This window comes from Lepidochelys kempii, chromosome 1 (assembly GCF_965140285.1).
Source record: "Lepidochelys kempii isolate rLepKem1 chromosome 1, rLepKem1.hap1, whole genome shotgun sequence".
In the NCBI taxonomy this organism is placed as follows: Eukaryota; Metazoa; Chordata; order Testudines; family Cheloniidae; genus Lepidochelys; species Lepidochelys kempii.
This window is the reverse complement of record NC_136380.1, coordinates 3,699,652-3,706,585: the sequence shown is the minus strand read 5'-3', so window position 1 is coordinate 3,706,585 and position 6,934 is coordinate 3,699,652. Positions and strand designations below refer to the sequence as shown.

At 49.2% G+C, this 6,934-nt stretch overlaps 1 pseudogene; it reads left to right on the top strand.

Annotated features, from left to right (window-relative positions):
* The first annotated feature begins 420 nt into the window (after positions 1-420).
* Positions 421-1,381, top strand: LOC140914902 (olfactory receptor 52B2-like; annotated as a pseudogene).
* Positions 1,382-6,934: the final 5,553 nt, after the last annotated feature.

Genomic DNA, 6,934 nt, shown 5'->3' with positions numbered 1-6,934 from the left:
TCTTGGGGAGGGCCCCTTTTGGCAGCTGTGTCAGAGTCTTAGGCTTCCCTCTGGTCTGCTGGAGCTGTGGGCTGCAGGTCTGCTCACCTCCAGCTTTGCCACCCAAACAAGCTAATTCCCTGTATTTAATTGCTCCCGCAGATGGAGCATTTGCTGGAAGTTTGGTGGGGTGGGGCTGTCTGAGACCAAAATAATCCCTCAGCCCCTTGTAGCCTAGTGTGGGATTTGTACACCGCATCACAAGAGTGTTTCTGGATTTCCGGTGCACCTAACAGGCAGCTGTCACACAATGAAGTCTTTGATAGTATCTATGATTCTCTCAACAAATGCATTCCAGTCCTAGCTGACATTCAATTCTCACTGATTTTCTCTTTTGCTGTTAGTTATTGGAAAATGAATAGAAGATCCAAGTGATGGTACATGATGCCAGCTGACAATCACACTCTTTTTGACCCTGTAACTTACATCCTGACTGGCATCACAGGTACGGAAGAGTCTCATGACTGGATCTCCATCCCCTTCTGTCTGATGTACGTTGCAACACTTTTTGGGAACTCACTCCTACTATTAATCATACTAACAGAACAAAGCCTCCATGAGCCAATGTATCTATTCATCTCCATGCTGGCCGCTGCTGATCTGCTGTTATCTACCACGACAGTGCCCAAGATGCTGGCTCTATTCTGGTTTAGAGCGGGGGAAATTTCTTTTGCTGGCTGCCTGACCCAGATGTTCTTCATCCATGTCAGTTTTATTGCTGAGTCGGCCATCCTGCTGGCCATGGCGTTTGATCGGTACGTTGCCATCTGCGACCCCCTGAGATACACCACCAGGCTAACCAAGTCTGTGATCGGGAAGATGGGGCTGACAGTTGTCACAAGAAGTTTCTGTATCATTTTCCCTCTCATCTTTCTGGTGAAGCAGCTGAAGTTCTGCAGAACCAACCTCCTGCCTCACAACTATTGCGACTACGTGGGCATAGCCCGGCTGGCCTGTGATGACATCAGAGTCAGTGTCTGGTATGGCGTAGCTGTGGCTATTTTTGTAATCGGTTTGGATGCTGTGCTTATTGCTGTATCTTATGGGTTGATCCTCAAGGCCGTCTTCCGGCTCCCTTCCAAGCACGCCCGGCTCAAGGCTCTCCGCACCTGCAGCTCCCATGTCTGTGTCATACTGATGTTCTACACGCCGGCCTTTTTCTCCTTTTTTGCACACCAATTCGGGCACATCATCCCAGGTTATATTCTCATCCTACTGGCCAACCTCTACGTGCTCATTCCCCCCATGTTAAACCCCATCGTTTATGCGGTGACAACAAAAGAGATCCTGAAACGGGTGATCAATCTATTTTATCGATGCTGCAGCAGAAGCTTCTTGCTGAGCCCAAGGAGGCAACAGAAAATGCTCTGGGACTTGGAAATTAAAGCGAGGTTTTCATTGGAACTGTAGGGGAGTATTTACTATGTACTTACACTGTGTAAGCTCCAAAGCTGGTCTCTCTTCTCAACAGGAGTTGGGTCCAATGAAAGCTATTCCCTCCTCAGCTTGTCTCTTGAATATCCTGGGACTGACATGGCTACTACAACACAGCTCCCTTCCACAAAAGGCAGCCAGACTGAATGAGTCTCTGTTCTAAGATGAAGGGAAACAACAAACCAAGAAAGCACAAAGGTAAAATCAGCCTGTGAGAGAGCACGGTGTGTGCATCTCCTCTGTGACAAGCTGCATCTGAGCTGCACTCTTAGTGGCAACAGAAAGCAGCAGCCAAGGGGGACAGGCCATTCAGCCATGGGAAGTGCCCTGGACTGCACATTGGGAGACCGGGGCTCTAATATTGGTTCTCCCTCCAACCTTCTGTGTCACCGTGGGAGAGTTTCTTTCCTCCTCGGTTTCCTCATTGGCAAAGTGAGCACACTTTGGGGCCAGCATGGAAGTCAGGAGTAAGTCTCCTCAGGGAGGCAGCACAGGGATTGCATGGCGCTCCTCTGCACAGCCCAGAACCCAAGCAGGGGTGGCTTTGATTGTGCTATCATGGGCCTCCTCGACCTGGCGATCCACCCCAAGAGGACATGGCAAGGGCAGCACACACACCCCCACCCCACCCCACAGCAAACATGGTGATTCATAATGTTTAAGGCCAGAAGGAACCACAGTCTGACCACCTGTATAACACAGGCCCTAGAATTATACCCAGTCACCCCTCTATATGAACCCAATAGCTTGGTTTTCGTTAAAGCACCTTCCACAAAGATATGTGAACTCCTAAATCCTTCTCAGGGTCACTGCTTTGCCAGTGTCAGTCCCACACTCCGTACCCAAGACCTGTGTCCCACGGACCTTGCGTTTGGCTGCCTTATGGCACATTTCACATGGATGGGTCTGGCTTCCCAAGGCTGATCTCGCTCTCTTCCCTACACAGGTGGGTTTGTGGGGGGTGACTGGTGGGAGAGAGATCAGGGGGTGCAGTGGGTGAGGGGCTCATTTGCACGTGATCTCTAGTCCCCCCCCCCCCCTAATCCTGTGTGTGTGATAAGTGCGTTTCATCCCATGCTAAAAGAATGTTTTGCTGCTGAGCATAACCTGCCAAATCCTCCTGGGGCTTGGAGGCTTGTTTAACCTGCTAACATTACAGAAATGCTGCAGGAATCTTTTTTTCCCTCTTTTTACCCACCTTCCATAAAGAACATAAGAACATAAGATTGGCCATACAGGTCAGACCAAAGGTCCATCTCGCCCAGTATCCTGTCTTCCGACAGTGGCCAATGCCAGGTGCCCCAGAGGGAATGAACAGAACAGGGAATCATCAAGTGATCCTTCCCCTGTTGCTCATTCCCCGCTTCTGGCAAACAGTGGCTAGGGACACCATCCCTGCCCGTCCTGGCTAATAGCCATTGATGGATCTAACCTCCATGAACGTATCTAGTTCTTTTTTTATCCACTTCCTTATTTACTTTCTCCACGCCAGTCATGATTTCATTGACCTCTATCATATCCCTCCTTAGTCGTCTCTTTTCCAAGCTGAAAAGTCCCAGTCTTATTAATCTCTCCTCATATGGCAGCTGTTCCATTTCTGCAGCTGTTGAGAAGATATGCCTCAGAAAAAACAAAGAACAGCCTGTACGGGGTCAGGACACCCGTTCATCTAGTCCAGCATCCTGTCTCCAGCAGTGGCCTGTACCACAGATTCAGGGGGGTGAACAGAACGGGGCAGTTATGGAGGTATCCATCCCCTGTCCTTCCATCCCAGCTTCTGTCATTCAAAGGTTTTGAGTCGCCCTGACAATCTTGGCTAATAGCCATTGATGGATTGATCCTTCATAGACTTATCTAATTCTTTTGTGATCCCAGTTATACATGTGTCCAGTTCTTTTTTGAACCCATTTGTACTTTTGGCCATCACTATAACCCCGACAATGAGTTCCACAGGATATCTCTGTGTTGCATGAAACAATATGTCCTCTTGTTTGTATTAAATCTACTGCCTATTAAATTCATCGGGTAACCCCTGGTTTTTGTATTGTGTGAAAAAGTAAATAACATTTCTCATTTCACTTTATCCTGTCATGATTTTATAGACTTCTGTCATATCCCCCCTTAGTCGTTTCTTTTCTAAGCTGAACGGTCCAAGTCTTTTTAGTCTCTCCTTATAGGGAAGCCGTTCCATACACTTAATCATCTTTGTTGCCCTTCTCTGGCCCTTTCCAAATTATAGATATAAGCAGAGTTAGGATGACATCTGGTGGTGAGGTGTGGCAAGTTGTGGAAAAGAACTTCAGGGGCCGATCTCATTTGCATAGGCACACCCACCCTGCCTAGAGTGAGGCCATAGCTGCCCAAATGGTCACTTTGGCTGCTGTGGGATACCCAGTGTCTCTGTTATTGGGGCAGGAAGAATAAATTGTTATTACCCTGATTATGGGAATCAAGGACAGTGGAACTGTACTTGGCCTTTTGTTATGATGGAGGGACTCACCATCAACTAAGTAGCACTCGCTAGGCAAGGGACATGGGTTCCAAAACTCTGTGAATTGAGAGAGGCTGGGGATAGGTATTAATACTTGGTGGCATGGGCCCCCTGGTGAGGGCCTTACATGCTAATTGCACTTCCTCCTCTCTCCACTGTGGACTATCAGAGCTAAAATTTTGATTTCATAAGGAGTCTAGTCACAGGCTGCTGAGCTGAATTCACTTTGGGCTAATGGTGCACCAGCACTGTGGCTCCCCTGCTACAAGCTGAAATCACAAAAGAGCTGAACTGACTAAGAGCTGAAGTCACTGAGTGCTGTATTAAGTAGTGGGGGAGCCTGAAGATACATGGTGGAGCAGTTTGCGGGACGGCGAGCGGAGCAGAGCGGCTGGTGGAGCAGAGCAGTTTGTCGGGTGCCTAGAGCAGCTCATGGGGCGGCTGGCAGAGCGGAGCCCCATGGAGAGGTGGGGCCATCAGCTTTGGACCATGTAAGGTGCCCCTTAAAAGCCCCCCCCCATCTCCACTCAGGTTGGCAGGTAAAACTCTGCAGATAAACTTTCGAACTCTGGGGCTGCCCTGACCAGGGACAGAGACTTTTGGGTCGTTGGACTTTTGGGACTTTGGGTGATTTGGGGTTGCTGGACTCAAGAACCAAAGGGAAAGGACATGCCCCAATTTGCTTGGGGTGGGTTTTTTGCCCATGGGTTGTGTTATGAATCCTACACTCAGACTAGGTGCTTGCGAGAGGGGAAGTATTGCCTCCTGGAGGCGCCCAGTGGGGGTGGTATATATTTGTCCCAGGTCACTGGGTGGGGGCTCGAGCCGGTTTGCATTGTGTTATTGGAATGGATCCCCTAGATATTGAACCTGGCCCTTGTTGCTGCCAACTCTGACGGCCAGAAGGGTTACATACAAAATCCTTTTTTCATACGGGGCAACGAGAACTGGACAGACTATTGAAGGTTTGGGCATACCATGGATTTATATAGTGTCAGAATAATATTTTTTATCCATTTCCTAATGGTTCTTAATGATCTATTAGCCTTTTTGACCACTGCTGTGCAGAGAGCAGAAGTTTTCAGAGAACTGTCCACAATGACTCCAAAATCTTATTATTGGGTGTTATAAGCTAATTAAGACCCCATCCTTCTACATGTGTAGTTGGGATTATTTTTTTCCAATGTGCAGCATTTTGCACTTATCAATGCTGAATTTCATTGGCCATTTTGTTGCCTAGTCACCCAGTTTTGTGAGATCCCTCTGTAACTGTTCACAATCTGCTTTGGACTTAACTAGCTTGAATAATTTTGTATCCCCTGCTACCTTTGCCCCTTCACTGTTCATTCCCTTTTCCTGATCATTAGTGAATATGCAGAACGGCACTGCTTCCAGTACATACCCTTGGGGGACCCCACTGTTTACCTCTCTGCATTATGAAGACTGACCATTTATTCCTACCATTTGTTTCCTCTCTTTTAACCAGTTACTGACCCATGAGAGGACTTTCCCTTTTATCCCAGGACAGGTTACTTTGCTGAACAGCCTTTGGTGAGGGACCTTGGGAAAGGCTTTCTGAAAGTCCAAGTGCACTATAGCTACTGGTTTCAGAGTAACTGGACCACCCTGCTCCACAGGAATGTTGACCCCCTCAAAGAATTCTAAGAGCTTGGTGAGACAGGATTTCCCTTTCTAAAAACTGTGTTAACTTTTCCCCAGCACATTGTGTTTATCTTCTAAGGCCATTAGAGATATTTGCTACTAGCAGTCGTAGATGGGCCATACGCCATCCTATTGGAATCCAGGAAGCAGGCAGGCAGAAGCCCACCCACTACTATAGGACCCCCCTCCCCCCCCCCAGCCTAAGGGGAGGATCCACATGACCTGGAAGCCAAATGATTCCAGAGGACAACTAATGAGATAACAGGGACAGAAGTGAGGTCAAAGGGTCAAATGAAGGGAACCTGATGGGGACACCAGGCAGAGAACCCTGGACAGCGCCCACTGCTCCTCGAAGGCATCAAAGGAGCCAGCGGACAGAGGATCAAGGATAGGCCCCACAGTCATAGGAGACCCCATCGGCCAACCTCCTCTCCCTGGTTTTATAGATGGCCATTTTAGCCAGGGCTAGGAGGAGGTTGACCAGGAGGTCCTGTGACTTTGTGGGGCCATTGTAGGCAATCCCATTATACCATCCCCTCCATCAACGTATCCAGCTCACTTTTCCAATGAGGAAATTGAAGAGCACACTCCACTGAGATGGCGTGATAGACATCTGTCTGGGGTCAGAGTGGGCTTGAGGGAGGCTGATGGCTTGGGGCAGGAGAGGGTGTGTGTGTCCCAGCCAGGGTCTGCCCACTCTGCGAGTGTGGAGCCAGGCTGGGGAGAGCAGGCAGGGCAGTGGCAGGTTTGTACCTCAGTTAACTGGAAGTTCACAACCTGTTTAATTTTCCCCATTTTTCCAGTATCTCCTGGCTCTGGGCGGAAGGAGGGAGGCAGAGAGTTAGTTACTGACCCGGTTACACACCGGCTCTCGGTTCACCACCTTCTGCTCCCACTGTACATCACAAGAAAAAGGCATCCTTCCTTTCTCAGTAGGCAGTCCTGTAACCGCAGGGCAAAGTGTCTGCATGGCAGGGAGATGTAGTCCCTGGATGACATCCACACAGGCTGGGAATCGGGACTGGGACTCAGGAGACCTGGGTTCTATCCCCAAGCTCTCCCACCAGCCTGTTGGAGAACCTTGGGGAGACGTGAAGCAGGGCCATGGGCTTTGATTCCTACCCTGCACCGCTCTCCTTACTTTCAGTGGAGCTATTCCGGATCTGCACCAAGACAGAGAAGAATCCGACCCAGAGAGCCGGCTCACCCCTGGCTTCACATCCCCATTATTCACAGATTCATTAATTCCAAGTCCAGAAGGCACCGTTGTGTTCATCCAGTCTGACCCCCTGCATCACACAGGCTAGG